Source organism: Xenopus laevis, chromosome 2L (genome assembly GCF_017654675.1).
Source record: "Xenopus laevis strain J_2021 chromosome 2L, Xenopus_laevis_v10.1, whole genome shotgun sequence".
NCBI lineage: Eukaryota > Metazoa > Chordata > Amphibia > Anura > Pipidae > Xenopus > Xenopus laevis.
The window spans coordinates 82,297,508-82,306,885 of record NC_054373.1 but is presented as its reverse complement, the minus strand read 5'-3'; positions in this window follow the sequence as shown (position 1 = coordinate 82,306,885).

Below are 9,378 nucleotides of genomic sequence, written 5' to 3'. Positions count from 1 at the left end.
CTACGAATGTTAGTGAATTTGCCCCAATGTTTCTAACTTAATTAGCTTTTCAGAGAGCCCAGAACACTGTGCAGCTGCACTTCAATACTTTTGTAACAATTTAAAATAAGCAAAGAAGCAATTGTAACAATTTAATATAAGCAGATCTCTTGGGGAATATGTGACTTGCAGTTTAAAGGGCAATTTACCTTCATTGGTAAAACTGTAATAACACATAAAAACTCCAGAAATGTGTTCAAACTTTCATAACCTGCCAAATTTTGTAAAATGGACACGGTAATTAGGGGTGTGGCCACATAATGGTCGGGGTTGAAAATTTCACCACGTGGAGGGTATTTCCAAAATGTTGGGAAGTGTGCAAATGTACATATGATCATATAACAGCAGAATACATTAAGTACTTGCACCTATTAATTATACCTGGCAGTGGAAGGTAAGCCTTCCCTCAGGCTATTAATATAGTGTTCAAAGGCATGAAAGTTGCACCCACCATTCCCTACCCACACAATGACAATAATGGCACAGCTGGAACATTCTGATACAAGTGCACCACTTGTGCAAAGGACAATAAAACGCTAGCAATATGAACTATAGTGCAAGTTTGGTGTTGCTCTGGTTTTTGCACCATACTAATCCTTGGCAGTTGAAGGGCAATATCTTCCGTGAAATACTAGAATTTCTTTCCATTTAGAGTTGTTTATGCAGTTAATCTGGTAGAAATACAGCACCCCAGACACAGAAACAGTCAAGTTAAGGTGGCCATACATTGGCAGATTTAAGCTGCAGATTCTGGTCCTTTAGACCGATTTAGCAGCTCACCTGCCCATATGTTTTGACGGGTCTTCCCAACTGATATTTGGCCACAAAAAAGGTCTGATATTGATGGGGCAGGTTTGATGTTCCCCTGTGATTGAGGACCGCATTGACTAGTTGATGCGGTCCTTGCCTCTTCGACACCTATTACCATCAGTGTAATCTGATAGTTTGGCCCTAGAGCCTTTCGTGGGTATATCGGGGAAAAGAACCATCATTTGGCAACCTCACTAAATGAGCAGATCTTATAGTGTATGGCTACCTTTACCTTTGTTCTTAAAGGTATGTGTGTTTAGGCTTAAAGGAGAAATAAAGCTTTACTAAAGAAGTAAGCTAGAAATGTCATAAATTATGTTTTAGTCTTCTATACCAGCCCAAGACAACAACAGCCCTTTAGCAGTGAAGATCTGTGCATCCGAAGATACCCCAGTAGCTTCCCAACTTCTTTGCTGCTGATTCACTGCACATGCTCTGTGCTATTGTCAGTTATTGAGCTTAGGGACTGACTCAAAATATACAGTACACATAGTATACGATAAGGCTGTTAAGTAATTAATACAGATAATTACTACATGGCAGCACAGAAACCAGTGCAATTAGCATCAGAATGTAATAATCAGCCCTGTAGCATCAGCTTATATTACAAGACAACCTAATTTTCTGCTTAATAATTTGCGATAACCCCTAAGCTTCTCAATAGCTGCTCAGAGCCCATTGAGCATGTGTGTGTCGCAGACACTTTCCAAGATGGTGGACCCCCTGTGACAAGTTTTAAATCCTGGATCATTGCTGCTATTGAGAAGCTGAAGTTTTAGGCTGGTGCAATAAGGCCATTATATAAAATATGGCATTTTTAGCCCTATTCATTTTTAGGGTTTAGTTCTTCTTTAATTGAGAAGGAAAGTCACAATCACTTTGTGGTATCAAACATAAGGCACCCCAAGTAATTGTAATCACTTGCCTGATACCCCAGGCCAGTGGCCATTAGCAGAAAACTGAGCACAGGGGGTCTAACTTTTCCCAGTGATTGATGATTTTCCTTCTCTAACTGGTTGAGGGGCCAAGCTGTTCAGTTAGTCTAGTAGAGTGCCATCGGAGGGGCTTAGTGACCATTCATCCCCGTGTAGTCCCCCTGCTTAGGGGAAAGGCCTAGTTTGTATATATTGGGTATATGCTATACATTATTACTTTAAAAGGGAAGTAAAGTCTAAAATAGAAAAAGGCTAAAAAAGTTGTATCTTGTATACTAAACATAAACATGAACTTACTGCACCACAAGTCTAATCAAACAAATCATTTATGCTTTCAAAGTTGGCCACGGGGGGTCACCATCTTGTAACTTTGTTAAACATCTTTGCAAGACCAAGCTGTGCACATGCTCGGTGTGGTCTGGGCTGCTTAGGAATCATCAGAAATGATCAAAACAGCACAAGTCAAATAATATCTGCCAGAAGCCGATACAGCAAGACTGATTAATAATCAGAATAGGCAGTCTGCACTGGGTCCTGTGTTGTCATGTAATCTAATGTGGATTTTATAGTTTTTGTATTATTTAATACAAACTTTCTCCAACTCTGCCAAACCAGTGGCTGCAGCAAAATAATCCTCCAAAGGGGATGTAAAGGCAAAAATAAAATCCAATACAAATCTCTACAGGGAAACAAACAAAGCTGCTTGAGTTCTGCATGGCTGGGAAGTAAGATTGGGGCTCCCCCAGCTGTTCATAAGTATGATTGTTTCCCTGCAGAGCAGTTAGGGACTGTCTGACAATTCCTATCCACAGAAATAAATAAAGGGAGAATTCCACTGCATACAGTCAGATTTTTTCTAAAAATGGTACACATTTTTTAATTAAAGTATATTGGAGATATTGTTGTTGTTGATTTATTGTTTACACTGCCTGTCATTTGAATTCTGCTTGTTTTGTTGTAAAAAGCAGATTTTGTGTACTCACTGTTAAATCTCTTTCTCTTGGGTAGCTTGGTGGACACTGGGACAGTGGGATATAGTTGATACCAGTAGGAGGAGGACACAACAATATAAAAATAGAACTAGCGCCTCCTCTGCTGGCTATACCCCTCCAGTAGGCGGAGCCCAGATAATTTTTTTTTACCAAAGTACTCATAAGGATAACTAGATTAACTGTAGTAAAAAGTAGTTACCAAACCACGTCTGATTGGCATAAAATAACCCCTATCCAGGGAGGGAAGCCCTGTGTCCCCCAAGCGACTGAAGAGAAAGAGATTTAACGCTGAGTACACAAAATCTCCTTTTCGCCATTGTCGGCTTGGGGGACACAAAGACAGTGGGGATGTACCAAAGCTGTCCCCTTGAGTATAGGGCGGGAAGGATAGCCTTACTTGGGAAGGTGTCAAAATGGTAGGATTTTGCAAAGGAGTGGATAGATGTCCACGTGGCTGTCTTGCACAGCTGTTCAGCCGAGACTTGGTTTTGGAATGCACAGGAAGTGCTCATCCCTCTGGCAGAATATGCCATGAGATCATGTGGAGGTGTTAGACCTTGTGCTGTATATGTCCTTTTGATGGCATGTTTGATCCAACGAGAAATAGATGATTTTGAGGCAGGCGTGCCCTGTTGAGGCCCCAATGGAAGAACGAACATTGCATCCGATTTGCTTATGTCCTGAACCCCGTGGAGGTAGAATTTTAGTGCCCTGACGGGATCTAGAGAATGAAGTGCCACCTCCTTGGAGTTGGATGGCGATGGGCAGAAGGTAGGAATGGTGATTTCTTGATTGATGTGAAAAGTTGACATCATCTGGGGAAGAAAAGATGGCACAGTATAGAGTACTGCCCTGTCCGGGTGGAAGATCAGAAAAAGGTACTTTGCACGATAGTGCGCTCAGTTCCGAAACTCTCCTTGCTGATGCATTAGCCAGCAGTAAAACTGTCTTCCAAGTAAGCCACTGTAGAGAGATTGATGCCAAGAGCCCAAACTGTGGTCCTTGTAGGGGAGAGTCCCATGGAGAGAGCCTCTTGTAGGAAGTCAAGGAGATTGGGAACAGAACACTTGTCGATCTCCTTATTATTCTGAATACACCATTGCTGATTTGTGTTCCACACCCTGTGGCAAGTTTTTGCAGAGATTGTCTTTCGAGCCGATTGCAATATCTGCACCACCCTGTCAGAGAACCCTTTGCCTTTCAAGATCTGGGTCTCAAGAGCCATGTCGTCAAGTTGAGGTTTAGGGCCCGTGGTTGGAGAATTGGACCCTGTGAGAGCAGATCCGGCACTAGAGGAAGCATTGAGAGTTTGATGAGGCCCAAGAACCATGTTCACTTAGGCCATATGGGAGCTATCAAGATGAGTGTTGTCTGTTCTCCCTGTAGCTTTCTGATCATATTGAAATGAGAGGAAGTGATGAAAATGCATATGCGAGCTGGAAGTTCCAGTCTGATGTTATAGCATCTGCTCCTAATGCTAGAGGCACCTGTTTATGGGCATTAGGTCCCCCATTCAGGCTCATACAAAAGATTTTGGGGTGATACACAACTTGTCTTAATAACAGTATTCACAAAATGCCTGTGTGCTGTGATTGTGTAATTCCAAGACTGAAGGAAACAAAATGTAATTAATAAATTTAGTGTAAGTAAGTTTTATTTTGCTCAACTAACATGATAAAAATAATTTGGAATTATTTCTTAGGGTGACAGGTCCCCTTTAATGAGGTAGAGTGAAAGGAGGAAGTAAAGTCAAGAGACAAGTTAGTAACATATAAAGAAGCTAGTGTCCACTGACCCATACTAAAATCAGCTTGGGTGGGGCTTATTGCACTGACAGTTCGGGCCTACTAGAAATGGATTTTCCAGTAAGTATAAAATCCCTTTTTAGTCGGCCCTCCTGTCAGTGCAAATGTGTGTTGATGTCCAAAAGCTGCCCCGTAATTTTGGGTTGGTAATAACTAGAAACTTGTAACATTTAAGTTTTACTGTATAATTTAATTAAAAACTGTGGAATTTGTACTATGCCAACAATAAACATTAAAGGAATACTGTTACTTTGTAGTCATTAAACATTTACTGTGCTACTGCAGCCTGTGACAACTTGTGGCCAAACACGACCGAAGTGAAATAAAACTTTATAAAAGTGTTGGTAGAAGTATCTGCCCTGCATATTTGTTCAGGTGTAGCCAAGTTCTGCAAAGCCCATGAAGTACTTTATGCTCTAGTAGAGTGAGCCTTGATTTGGAAAGGACTTTGTAATGCTAATTTGGGCTAGGCAGGCCAAAAGTAGTTAATGTCCAGCTAGTGATAGGAGCATGGGTTACATTGCGACTCGGCACTTCAGGTCAGGGCCTTCACTAAGTGGAAGATTCCAATAAGGGTGTAGTGCACCTACAACTCAGGCTACTGTGCATAAAAATAGAAAATATCCTCAGGTTTACTTACATCAGATGAGGTATAGGCAGATGTAACATCATATTCTACAACAGGTTGGATGACACAGCTGAGGAATGTGACTCCCATAAGGCATTGTAGTCAAATAGTACATCAATTCATTCAGGCAGATATACCTCTGTGGTCCGGATCCCACCCAGTGGAGAGACCAGGGAGAAGAAGTCTAAACCTGACGTCCTATCCACTGTGGTCCCTGCACTAAAGGCAATCTAAGAGCCTTGGGAAGCTACTCCCTGCTACAGATCCTCGATGGAGCACAAAGCTGCTTTTGATATCCATGCTCTCTATCTTACCCTCTTAGAGAGTCTATAACAAATATAAAGTGATTTGTATTACTCACCGGTAAATCCCTTTCTCTGAGTCCTGTCAAGGCAGCACAGGGACAGATGGGTTAATGCATACTTCCCTTCAGGAGGCAGGATGGCTTCAAAGAAGAGAAATGGTGATGGTCTGTCCCCCAGATCCTCCTCTTCCTTGCATTAGTCCCTCCCATATTAGTTCAGTATAGCACAGCTGTAGATATTTGTTAGTGGCAATTTTTTTTGGTGGGGCTCCCTGTGCTGCATTGACAGGACTCAGAGAAAGGGATTTACCAGTGAGTAATACAAATTCATTTTTCTCCTGGAGTCCTTAGGCAGCACAGGGACAGATGGGTTAGTCCCAAAGCAGATATAAGAAAAAGGGTGTGTAGTAGAATAGTAGAGAGAAAGACTTTCATCAGTAAAACAGAAATCAGTCAATAAGTTGCTCTAACATGGTGGTAACTAGCAGGTTTAAACTTTTATGCAATAACTGTCTGAAGAACTTTGCCAAACAAATGCCGCATCTGTAGAGGAGAAAACATTGGACTTGTAGAACTTTGTGAAAGTATGAAGTGACGACCATGTGGCCGCTTTGGAGAGCTGTTCTGCTGATGCATCGTTGGATAAGGCCCATGGTGTGTTTGGATGCTTTAGCTCCTTTGCATGAGGATCCATAGAGAACGAATAGTGCGTCAGTTTTCCGAAATTCTTTAGTTCTGTGTATGTAGAATTTTAGTGCTTGAGCCACATCTAAAGTGTGGAGATTGTGTTCTGCCTCTCTCTTAGGTTTAGGACAGTGATGGTAGCACAATCTCTTGGTTTATGTGGAAGGCTGAATTGACTTGGTGGAAGATGCAAAATGGTGGTTTATAACTCAAAGCCCCCAGTTCTGATACCCATCGGGCAGAGGCAATGGCTACTAAAAAGACTACCTTCCATGTTAGCAGTTATAGGCTGGTAGTGGCCAGTGGTCCAAATGGCTTTGTTTGTAGCACCTTGAGGATGAGGTTTAGGTCCAATGGCGGTGTGGGCTGACGGAATGGTGCATTGATATGAGATGCCACTTGTAAAAAAGTCTTGACTTCCTGTTGAAATGCCAGAGGTGTTTGGAAGAACAGCGCCAGTGCTGATACCTGTACCTTGAGGGAATTGACTCCTAACCCTTTGTCTAGCCCTGCTTATAGAAATTCAAGTATAATGGGTATCCTGCAGGTGGTGTGAGAGAATGAATGACTTTGGCACAAGGTCATAAAGGTGTGCCGAATATGGTAGTAAAATGAGGCTGTCGTCTTGCGAGCTTGCAAACTCTAAACCAGTTCTGAAGCAGGTGTTAACATGGCCAGCCGGAGCCATGACTGCTCTTCAGGACTGTTTTGAGTGCACTGACTGGAACATGTTTAGGGAGGCTGCAACATACAGCGACTAAATCAACTTGGATGAGTATACGTCACCTGTAATCAGCTACATCACAAAGTGCATTGATGATGTCACTGTCTCCAAGTGCATCACTACACGCCTCAACCAGAAGCCATGGTTCACTGAAGTGTTACTGAGGGCCTGAGACTCTGCTTTCAGGGAAGGTGATGAAGTCGCCCTGAGAACAGCGAGAGCCAAACTTTCTCTTGCCATCAGAGTAGCTAAGCGCGCATACACTCAAAGAATACACAGCTTCTTCCAGGAGAATGGTGACACAATCCGCGTGGCAGGGCATCCAGGCTATCACAAACTACAGTTCAACGCCATCTGCCTGTGACAGTGACATCTCCGTTGCAGATGCGCTGAATAACTTCTATGCACAGTTTGAAGCACAGAACAACATAGGAATAAGGAAGACCATCACTCTGTATAGTGACCAGGCACTGCGTCTGATGGTGGCTGACGTGAGGATGACTCTAGAAAGAGTAAACCCACGGAAGGCTGCAGGACCAGACAATATCCCTGGCAGCGCAGAGAATGTGCAGATCAGCTGGTAGATGTTTTCACTGACATCTTTAACATCTCCCTGATCACCTCCACTGTCCCAAAGTGCTTCAAAACCACCACCATTGTCCCCGTGCCAAAGAAGTCATCAGTGTCCTGCCTCAACGACTAGCATCCTGTGGCACTCATCCCCATCATCATGAAGTGTTTTGAGAAGATGTCAAGAAACACATCAAAACCCTGCTGCCACCAGCACTGGACCCCCTACAGTTCGCATACTGTCAAAATGGCTCCACAGACTATGTAATAGCCACCACCCTCCATCTGGCCCTCACTCATCTGGACAAAAAAGACACCTACGTTGGAATGCTGTTCATAGACATCAGTTCAGCATTCAACACTATCATTCCTCAGCATCTGATAGAAAAGCTGAGCCTGCTTGGACTGAACACCTCCCTCTGCAGTTGGATTCTGAACTTCCTGACCGACAGACCTCAGTCAGTCAGGATTGGAAACATCATCTCCAGAACCACCACACTGAGCACCGGAGCCCCTCAAGGCTGTGTGCTTAGTCCTGTACACTCTGCTGACACATGACTGTGCAGCCACGCATCGCACAATTGACATCATAAAGTTCGCTGATGACACGACTGTGATGGGTCTCATCAGCAATAATGACGAGTCACCATACAGAGAGGAGATGCAGCGGTTAACAGACTGGTGCAGAGTCAACAACCTGTCTCTCAATGACAAAATGTAGATGGTTTTTGACTTTAGAAAGACTTGGAGTGACCACCTGCCACTGTACATCGACGGCTCTAATGTGGAGATAGTCAAAAGCACCAAATTCCTTGTGTCCACCTGGCGGAGAACCTCACCTGGTCCCACAACACCAGCTACTTAGCCAAGAAAGCACAACAGCGCCTCTACTTCCTGCACAATCTCCCACCATCCATACTCAAAACCTTCTACAGAGGGACTATCGAGAGCATTCTGAGGAGCTGTATCACTCACTGTCTGGGCTGGGAACTGCACTGTCAAGACCCTACACAGGATAGTGAAGACAGTAGAGAAGATCATAGGTGTCTCTCTTTACACCACTCGCTGCATCCGTAAAGGCACCAGCATTGTGGCCAATCCAACACACCCTTCACACTCACTGTTCACACTCCTGCCATCTGGTAAAAGGTACCGAAGCATTAGGGCCCTCACTACTAGACAGTGTAACAGTTTCTTCCCCCAAGCCATAAGGCTCCTGAATACTCAAGGACCGGACAGATCTCTCTCACACACTCCATCTGACCTTACTATATACCACAACATTACACAGCCACTGTACGCCATTGTATAAATAAATAGCCATTGGATACAATTGTTCTCTATTAGCACATCTGCACTTTATCATGTTCTTACTACAATCATATCACAATGATACACCCATCATGTCTGACGTTTAGCATTATTTACTTAACATATTACATCTGCTGAGTGTGCACTGTCTTGTCCTGTCCCTGCACTATGCTGGCCTGTCTTGCAGGAGTTGCATATTTTTGCACTTGCACTTTTTGTCTGTTGTCCGGTACATCTATGCTGTGTGTAGCACCATGGTCCTAGAGGATCGTTGTTTAGTTTCACTGTGTACTGTACAAACGTATATGGATGAAATGACAATAAACTCACTCTTGACTCTTGAGAGTTTTTGTTACTCTGTCTGAAAATCCCTTATGCTTCCAGATGGTGCGTTCAAGAGTCATGCCGTGACTGAGAGTTGTTTTAGGTTGGGATGCCTGTATTGGTCTTGGAGGAGAAGGTCCTCTCTTAGAGGTAGATGCCATGGTAGCGTAACCGACAGATTCAGGAGATCTGAGAACCAGGCTCTTCTGGGCCAATATGGTGTGATCACTATGGCCGTGGTGTTGAACAGAC